This window comes from Pteropus alecto, unplaced genomic scaffold (assembly GCF_000325575.1).
Source record: "Pteropus alecto unplaced genomic scaffold, ASM32557v1 scaffold177, whole genome shotgun sequence".
Classification (NCBI taxonomy): Eukaryota; Metazoa; Chordata; class Mammalia; order Chiroptera; family Pteropodidae; genus Pteropus; species Pteropus alecto.
In genome coordinates this window covers 11,090,980-11,100,702 of record NW_006442207.1, presented here as the reverse complement: position 1 = coordinate 11,100,702, position 9,723 = coordinate 11,090,980, and positions in this window count along the sequence as shown.

Below are 9,723 nucleotides of genomic sequence, written 5' to 3'. Positions count from 1 at the left end.
TAACAGAAAATTGACCATTTTAGCCATTTTTTAGTGTGCAGTTCTATGGCCTTAAGTACATTCACATTGTTCTACAACCATGATCCTCATCCAGCTCCAGAACTTTTTAATCTTCCCAAATTGAAACTCTGTACCCATGCAACACTAACTGCCCATTTCCCCTCCCCCAGACCCTTACATCCTTGATGAGATTTGAGACGCCCTAGGAAAGAACTCCTCAAGTATGTATAAATCTGACCTGGAATCATGTTTAAATAAAGGATCCTAGACCTCCCCTTCATTGATTCTGATTCTGCAGGTCTGGAGGCCCAAATTTCTGTGATTCTGATGCAGCGGGGCCATGGATCTTAGGGTTTGAGGAGGATGTTTCCTAGATCCTGATACACCAACATACCCCAGCCTTGAAAGCACACCTCCACCTAGAAGCCCTCCTTGACTGATGAGTAATGAAGTAATGCTTCCTGCATAATGGATTCAGAAGTGCGCGATTCCTTCCTCTTCTCTCCAGACACTTCTCATTCTCTCTGGACATGTGAGGAACACGAATTGCTGAGCCTATGAAATATTTATCCTGTCCTTTCTACCTCCTTTACAACCACTCTGCTGTAAGGCTTTATTCTTGATAGCCCCTTGAGGGCTGTAGTAAGGGCAGTTTAAAATGATATATGTGTATATTTCCATTGACTAAAAACCAGGTCAATTCCGGAAAAATCTGGGCTGTGTGTGTGTGTGTGTGTGTGTGTGTAGGTGTTCATATTTATGTTTCTACTATGTTAAGTCAGTGGTTCTCAAAGTGTGGTCTCTGGGCCAGCAGTGCCAGTATCATCTGGGGACTCATTAGAAGTGCAAATTCCTGAGCCTCGTGCCTGACCCACTGAAACTCTGGGGTAAGACTCAGTAATCTGTGTTTTAATAAATGATTCTGATGTACAACGACATGTGAGAACCACTGCTTTATATACATTGCCTAATTTAACTCCCACAAAAATGCTGAGAGAATCCCCAATAAAGAGGAGATAAGGAAACTTAGAAAGGTTAACGATAAAGAAGTTAATTAGGTCCCCTCAAAAAATCCCAATGCCAACTGATTTGGGGGTCCTTGGGGTCCTGACAGATGGTGCTCTCGTACACGTCCTTGCTTTCCTAGCAGCTGTTGCCAACTTGCCCACCCCAGAGATGGACCCTTGGCTCTACTCTGCAGGAGGTGGCAGCTGAGGATCTGTTTGGGCAGTGTCATTACTCAGGGTGGGTGTGCTCCATGCGTGCCCTCCAGGATGAAGCGGGGTGCAGAGGGCCAGCTGTTGGCTCTGGAGGCTCTGGGACCATGCAAGGATTGACATTAGTGCCATTTGGTCTTGGCTGCTGCGTCCCATGACCTCAGGGAATGGCAGTGCTTGCTGCTTGTAAACCAGCTATTTATGGTGCCTCTGGACAAACGTGAAATCCCTCACTAGCTGTTTTTCTTTATCCTTTAAAGTTTGCTTTGTTGAGTGTGAAGTTTGTTATTGGAGAATCAACATGTCTTCCTGACAGCTCTGGCTCTGGCAGAGAGGCTGGCAGGCAGAGATTATTGTCTTGCATTTTTCTCCTGGTCCAGCCTGAGGTTCAGATGAGTGGTGGTAAATTCGTTCAACCAATATCAGGGTTATTGTCGCCTGTGCCAGGCAGGACTCTAGGTGGTGGAGATACAGCAGTGAGCAAACTTCCCCTGCCCTCGTTGAGCTTACCTTCTAAAAGAGGTGGACAGAGATTTTTTTTGTTTGTGATAGATGATATAAAAGTGAAAAAGAATAGTATGGTCTCGGGTATCTATTGCCATTCCTAATACTCAATGGTTTAAAACAACACTGTTCCATTTGCTCATAATTCTACAACCAGGGCTGAACCCTGCAGGGTGCTTCTTTTGCTAATCTTGCTGCTGGTCACCTGTGTGGCTGCATTTGGCTGGCAGATTGCAGTGTCTGGGACCAGCCTTATCAGCCAGGCCTCCCTCTCTCTTCTTGTAGTCTCAGGGTCTCTCCTTCTCCAGGGGTCGTCTCCTTGTGGTCTGTCTAGGAGGGGGGGCCTCCAGGTTCCCACAATCAAAAAAGTGGAAGCTTCCAGGACTTCTTAAGGCACATCATTGCTTTTGCCACATTCTATGGTTAAAACGAATCACTGGACCAGCTCAGATTCAATGGGATGATATTGTGTAGGTGTAAAGATTGGAGGCATGATGGATCAGGGACCACTATTTAAAGGGCTATCCCAGATACACTAGTCTAGATGATGAGTAGACTGATGAGGTGGGGGCGGGGATGTTAGATGGGCTGTTGTCGGGGAAAGCCTCTCTGAAGAATTGACATTGGAGCCGAGCCCTGCCTGACGGTGTGGAGCCAGCCAGCTGAAGATCTGGGGGATGAGCATTTCACTCAGGACGGTATGATTTTCTCTACCATGATGCCCCCTCTACCTTTGCTTCTAGGCAGGGCATGGTGAAGATGCCTATCTGATAGGGGTCAGAGACAGAGGAGGAGGACACTGCAGGGAGGAAAACCAGGTGCCTCTGGGTCACAGAGCCAGTCAGTTAGTCAGCAGGGAGGGACCAGGAGAACCAGGACTGAAGGAACAGCCTGGGGACAACTTCCCAGACAGCTTTACAGGTGTCTCTGAAGAACAGACCCAGCCACTGGCCCTTCCCAGGGAATGGATGGATGGAGAGTAGGGCTTCTTTTCTGAAGAAGCTCTTTGCAGCTTTTTGGTGGCACCACCGGTTGTGGCAGTAGCTCTTGGTTTGCTTCTTGTAGGGGGACACCTACGTGGAAGTTTTCGGACTTGTTTTCAAATATCCAATGTTTTATCAAGTGTCTGAAAACAGCCCTTAGGGCTCTTTATTTTTTTCATTTTTAATTTTTTTTTGTAATAATACAGATAGAATCAAGAAGGGTTGAACTATTTTTTTTTCTCAGGATGTGGTCCACAGACCAGCTGCCCCAGAATCGCTGGTGAGCTTGTTAAAAGGTAGATTCTTAGTCCCAGTCCCAGACAAATTGATTGGAATTTGTGAGATGGGCCCCAGGAATGGACATTTTGTAGATGTTCCCAAAAGATTTATGTGTTCATAAAAAACTCAAGAAGCACTGCCTCAAACGTTTTGTGGCCCCAGAAAAGTTATAAGTGAATTCCTTGGAAATGAAGTATAGAATCGTTCTCTGAGGTCCAGGTGAAATGTCACCTCCTCCAAGAAGCCTTCCCAATTCTCTTGGGATGAACCTGTTCATGTGTGTACTGGAGTACTTAGTGTACATCCTTAAGAAGATCTGGTTACATACCTTTTGCTCTTGGAGAGCTCTTGATGGTGGGAACAAGTTTTATTTGGGTTTTTGTCCCCAGTGCTTAGCACAGTACTTGGCACATAAGAGATCCAGTGAGTGCTTATGATGAATAAATAAATGAGTGGAGGGAACCCTAAGGAACACCTCCTCCAGTCCACTCCTTGTACAAATGAAGAATCGTGGACTTGAGAAGCAAGGTGCCTGGCTCAAGGCCTTGAGGCTAGTGGTGCAGAGCTAGGACAGTGCCAGGCTCGCAGACCCCCACTCCGGGGCTCATTCCTCTCACCCAAGGGCAGCTTCTTCCTTCAGGTGACAGACATAACAGTTTCATTTAGAGATTAAATCCAAACAGTTTCCCACCCATCTCCTAGCCTCAATGTATGGTATGGAAGGGAAGTCACATCCGATCTAGATCTTCCTTTGCTCTCCCCACTCAGGCCCGAGCTGGGGACAGGAGCAAGATTTTTGCTAGAGGAGCTCTGAGGACACCCTCCACCTGCAGCGGGACTCAGGTTTTCTCCGCTCCTTTCCACTTTCCTTCAGTTCAGAGCCCGCAAACCCCATCTGATGCGTCTCTATCAGGGCTGCCTCTGAACGAATGTAAACGACTGGTTAGGGGGCCTCCCACTTCACTGTGGCCAGCAAAGGGCTCAGGGTGGGATTTGCATATTGCTAATTACAGTTGATTCTAACTTTGGAGAAAATCATTGATCCATTTATAACTTACAGTAATTTGCAAAGCAATTACCTTCTGGCATCTTCGTACTTGCTAAAAATGTGCTGTTATTTATTTTTTTTCTTTTTTTTTTTTTGAAACAAAAATTATCTGGGCATTATCCATGAAGGACCAGCTCGCTCTTTGTGCCTGAAAGTGGTTAAGTATGTAAAAGCCTGGAGGGCTGGAACTAGGACATAAGAATCTTTAAAGCTTATTGGGCAACCACACATAGTAGGTACGCAATCAGTCTTTGGCTGAAGGAAGAACCTGGAAACATCCTTGTGTGGAATACATAATACGGTTGCCGTGGACATCTGCTGAATCTGGGACCGTCCTAACTCCTCCTGTATGAGGTGCAGTGGTGGTGGGTACAGCCTTTGGTTGCTGGCCAGCCAGGTTGGAATCTGGGATCTTCTCTTTGGTCTTTGGACAGATATGTTTTTCTGTACCTGGTGTTTCTCGTTTGTGAAATGAAAAGGCTAGCAGTACCTCTTTTCCTCAATTTGATATAAAGATGGAATGAAATGATGTGGGTAGAATGCCTAGCTCCTGATAAATTTTAAATTAATGTTAGTGATTACCTTTTCTTGGCTTTGAGGAGTTGTGTTTTATGATTCAATAGGTGAATTGTTAGTTCCCAGCTGGATACTTAGGAAACAAAAGAAAGGCTCTCTGATGTGGACTAGGGGTGTTGCAGCAGTTCCCTGTATACATGGGGGGTGGTTCGGATGGGGGACCAGCCTCTGCCAACTTGTCCAAAGCTTTGAGTCACATGAACAGTAGGGAACGGGCATCCTGGAAGGTGTTAATTTAGGAGCTGCGGCTTAGTGGAGAGTCCTGGATTTGGGAGTCAAAAGTCATGGGCTTGAGTCATGGCTCTGCACTTACTGGGTGATCTTCGGCAAGTCACTCAACACTTCTGAGCCTCAGAAGGGAGAAAATGGGGATCCTTGCAGCCAGGGCTGGGACTAGGGTAAGGAGAGCCAGTACTCACTTTGGGTACGTAATTTAAGCAGGGAGGCACCAAAACCCCAGTAGTCAAGCGAAACAATATTTTAACATAACATTTTTTTAAAAATTCAGAATTAGTGCATCCCATTCCGCTCATTTAGCCACAGCCCTGAGTGGACAGCAGCGAATGTGACCCTCACTTGGGCGGCCCTGTCTGGAACTTCTCTGTAGAGAAATGATTCACACAGCAGCTCCCACTGGCAGCTTCAGCATCACCTGAGAGCTTATTAAAAAGAAAATTCTTGGGTCCTGTGCCAGATCGACTGAAGCAGGAGGTGGAGCCCAGAACATTGCTAGAGAGACCCACTTCTTGGGGATCAGGATCCTTGTCTCCAGGTCCGGAGAATATCTCTGTAGCCTTCTGACCCTTTTGATATGTAATAAAAGGGTGAACTTTCTAAGGGTGAGCAAATGACTCCCTTTTATCCATCTGGCTCCCTGGACACTTCCCTCCCTCCCATCTCCAGGTAGTATGTAGATTTTGAATAAACTAGAAATAGAGCTGTTTCCTTCTAGCTAAGAGCTGCAGTGAGAGATGTAGAGCAAAGGAAATGTCTTTTTCTCTGGGCTTAATGCCTTGCTCAATTGTCTTTAATTTTCTTGTCAGAGCAGACAGGGTAAATATCCTACCTCATTCGCCCACTGCCAGCATCGCCTTCACAGTCCCGGTCGCTAAGTTTGTGCCGTTAAATACATTTCAGCTGCTGCTCTTTTGTTTCCTTTCTTTTATGAAGGACCAAGTAAAGAGTAAATATGTTGTTTTTCTCTTTTCCATTCAAGTAAATATCTTTCTTTTATTTCTAAAGAGCTCCTCGCTCTAGTGGTTTTACATCCTTACATTAATCCCATCAACTTTCGATTCATGCATCTTCAAAAAAGGCATTAGAAAATAATCTCTCTGCCTCTTCCATTCCGCCTGAACCCCCAGCTAGTCCAGCTAAAAGCCGTTTCTGCATAAAAACTCAATCATCCTTTGGTCACACACATGGCTTAGAGATGTTAGTTGTTAAATGTAATTGGTTAATTTGTATTATGCAGGTTCCATTTCTTTCTTTGTTGACAAGGACAGCTTCGTCTACCAACAGTGCTGCCCGATATATGGAAACTCTCTATACCCGTGCTAATACGGCAGCCACTAGCCACAAGGTGAGCACTTGAAACATGGCTTGTGCAACTGAAGAACTGAATTTTAAACTTCGTTTAATTTTAATTAGTTTAAGTTTAAATGAGAAAAAGCCATATGTGGCTATCGACTACCATTGTGGACAATGCAGGTCTATGATTAGAATGGAATGATTCTCGTCAGCTGCTCTGCAGAATGTCCGGACACCTGGCAAGACTTTACATGTCTCCATCAGGGGGACTGTGGTGAGATGGTTGGCGTCCATCAAGGACACCTGGAACTGCTCCAGACTCCCTCTTCCACCAAGGACACCTGCTGCCCTCAGGTCATTGGCAGGCTCCCAGCTCTCTGTAGTCTCAGAGCATATCTGGCCACTGGGTTCTCAGACATATCTGGAGGGGAGAATAGGTACCACAGCAGTGGGAGAGCCTTGGATTAGCAATTCAAATCTCCGGGATCACAAGATAGTTGAGCTCCTTTGTTAGCTGCATGGGGCCTGGGGCTCCTTCCTCTGGAGCAGGGGCCCATTGATGAGCTGCATGGAGAACAATGGACCAAAGGTGCTTTGCCTTCCAGGCCTGAGATGCTGACACAACTAGGGAAGCGGATATCAGGAGACCTGGTCCAATCAGGAAAACAGGTGCCACTAAAGCTTTTACAATGCTGGACATATAATGCAACATGACGGAAAAGCCTCAAGCCAAAAGGGATGGTGAGGCAACCCAGAGATTAGCAACAGCAGAAATAGTTGTCCACTCTAGGCTGGACAGCCAAAGAGAAGAAGTGGTGTTACCAGAGCCCAGGAGTGGAGTTGGGCTTGTTATCTGACGGACCCTGGAGCCATGGGGCAGGCGTTACTGACGGGGTCAGAGGTCAGGTAGGGCAGCATCTGTTGCCATTGACACATCCTCAGGTTAAAAAAGAAGGGGAGATAATCTGGCTTCTCCATTCTTCCTGCCCTCCAGTCTCCTACGAATGCTTCCCATTGAGCCAACACAGACAGAAGTAGCCGTCACAGGAGGCTTCTCCAAGGTCAGAGCAGGGGAGGGGCGGGGACTGGCGCAGAGACTGTGTGTGTGTGTGTTTGAAATGTGAGCCCCTACTGTTTCCCCAGCACACACTTACAGAGGGCACGTCCCGTTCCCCCTACTTCCTGCCCCAGTCTTCCCCTCTCCCAATGACCTCTCCCAGGGTACCCAGTTCAGAGCTCACTGAGAGGGATGTCAGTGGTGTCAATGGACTAGACCTCTTAGAAAGGATGCTGTAGAGTAGAGTTAAACATTGGTGATGGTGATGGTTTGAAATGAATTATTTTTTTAACTGTAAATTCTTTTAAATTTTAAATTAAAAACATGACCAGAATTTCAAAAAGCATATACATAAAATTTACCATTTTAACCATTTTTAAGTTGAGGGGCATTAAGTACATTTCCATTATTGTGCAACCAATCTTCAGATCTGTCTGTGTCTTGCAGAACCCATTCCCTTCCCCCAGAGCCCGTGGCGCTCCCCTCCACCCCTCATTCTGCTTTCTGTGCCTGTGAGTTTGACTAGTCTAGATACCTGTGAACTGAATTATTTTTGAAGTGACTGCCATCCTGGAGGTTCTGCGATTCAATCTTAAAAGTCTACGATTTAAAACAAAACCTAAAGAGCACCTGCGTAGGATTGCCATGGCTGGATTTTTCCCTTCAGAAATAGAAGGAAAGAAGTTCAAAAAGGGCTGCTGCTGCCAGGTGGGCTCCTGCTAGGTGGGGTTCTTCACCTGGTGGATGTCCCAGGTGAAGCCTTCATTCCTGTGGGATCTATTAGACTGCTGCCTTTTCCATTGGCCAAGTTTATTGGACAAAAGAATACCAGAGGTACCCAGCGATTCCCCAGAGTTCCACAAATAATTTCTCTTGCCTCATTGTGGAGCAGCAACCAATTTCCCTTTGGATCAGTCACCACGGCCAGGGGTCTGACCCTCTTTTCTGCCTTTGAACCTGTTGATTCAAAGGTATGAAGAACCTAGGATAGCTCAGCTACTATTCAGTGGACCCATGACTGAGGTTTAGGATATACAAGTTAACCTATCCCAGGTCGACCTGGTTTGGATGTATGTAAAATGCTTAGTTGTTTTTTCGCATGTGTATATATGTGTGTTTTTGTTTGTTTGTTTTGTTTTTGTTTTTACAATTTTTATAGCAGGTTTATTTGTAATAGAGCCAAAAACTCTGTGGTAGGCAGACTTCTGAGTTAGTATCAAGATTCTTGGCCCCTATATACATGCACCTTTCCCCAATTATTCAAACACTAATCTAGATCCAACCGTGAAGTGATTTTGCAAATGTTATTAAGGTCCCAAATCAGTTGAGGTTAAAGTAGGGAGGTGACCTGGGTAGGCCTGACCTCTTCACACAGCCCTTTAAATCGGGATCTAGGTTCGAGTCTGGAAAAGTCAGAGATGTAAAGCATGGGGGGATTCATGTGTGAGTCGTATTCCACTGTTTCCCTGTGGATAGAGGGAGCCATGTGGCGAGGAATGGGGGCAGCTCTAGGAGCCGAGAACAGCCCCTAACTGACAGCCAGAATGAACATGGGGACTTCAGTCCTACAACCAGAAGGAACTACAGTATTTGGGAGTGGATTTTTCCTCAGAGGCACCAAAAAGGAATGCAGCCTGGCTGACACCTCTATTTCAGCCTTGTGACACCCTGAGCTCAGAACCTGGGTATAGACTTCTGATTTATGTAACTAAAAACTAACAAATGATTGCTGTTTTCCAGCAGCTAAGATGGTAGTAATTTGTTATGCATATAATGCTTAGTTTTTGATGAATGTAAAGGCTTTAGCTCAGAACCTGGCATAAAGTAAGTTCTCCTTAAGTAGAAAGGGCAGTTGTCTGTTATTAACTGAATTCATATATCATCATTACAGAGTAAGCAGTTTAGGTATTACTACAATTAATTATGTCATTAATTCAAGGATTGAAAATAAATCTATGAGAGAGTCTCAGGGGGATGGCTGACAAGCCCAGAAGACCCTAGCTTGTTAGTGCCAAAGTCGGGACTAGCTTCTGGTCTCCCAAACTCTAGCCTAATGTTCTAGTAATGTGCCACACTCCTTTAAAGGTATTTTGGTGTTTCAGAAATTCCTAAAGGGGAGCTTGCTTATCTTGGTTCTATTCCTCAGTGGGGAAGTCACCACCAGTTGTAGCTAAGGTAGGTTCTGGGCAAGTGTCTGCAGGGGTTGTTGAGAAGACATTGGATGCTCCTAGGAATGTGGCCTGCCTGCCTACAGGCTGCAAATGCTACTTATGTTTTTGATTACAGCCTGACAATTGAATGTCCTCTCTTGCAGGAGTGGATGGAAGCCCAAACAGGAGTCGCAAGAGAAATTCTTCAAAGCATCTCTTCTCATCTGCTTTATTCGAGGAGATTCCTACAGTAGAGCCTGAGATGGTCCCTGTTTCCAGTGACTGTGTGGGAACTGAAATCAGCCCTGGGGGAGGGTTGATGGGTGAGTCATTGCTGAGATCAGTGAAACAATAGATCTGGGTCTTCGAGGGATTACCA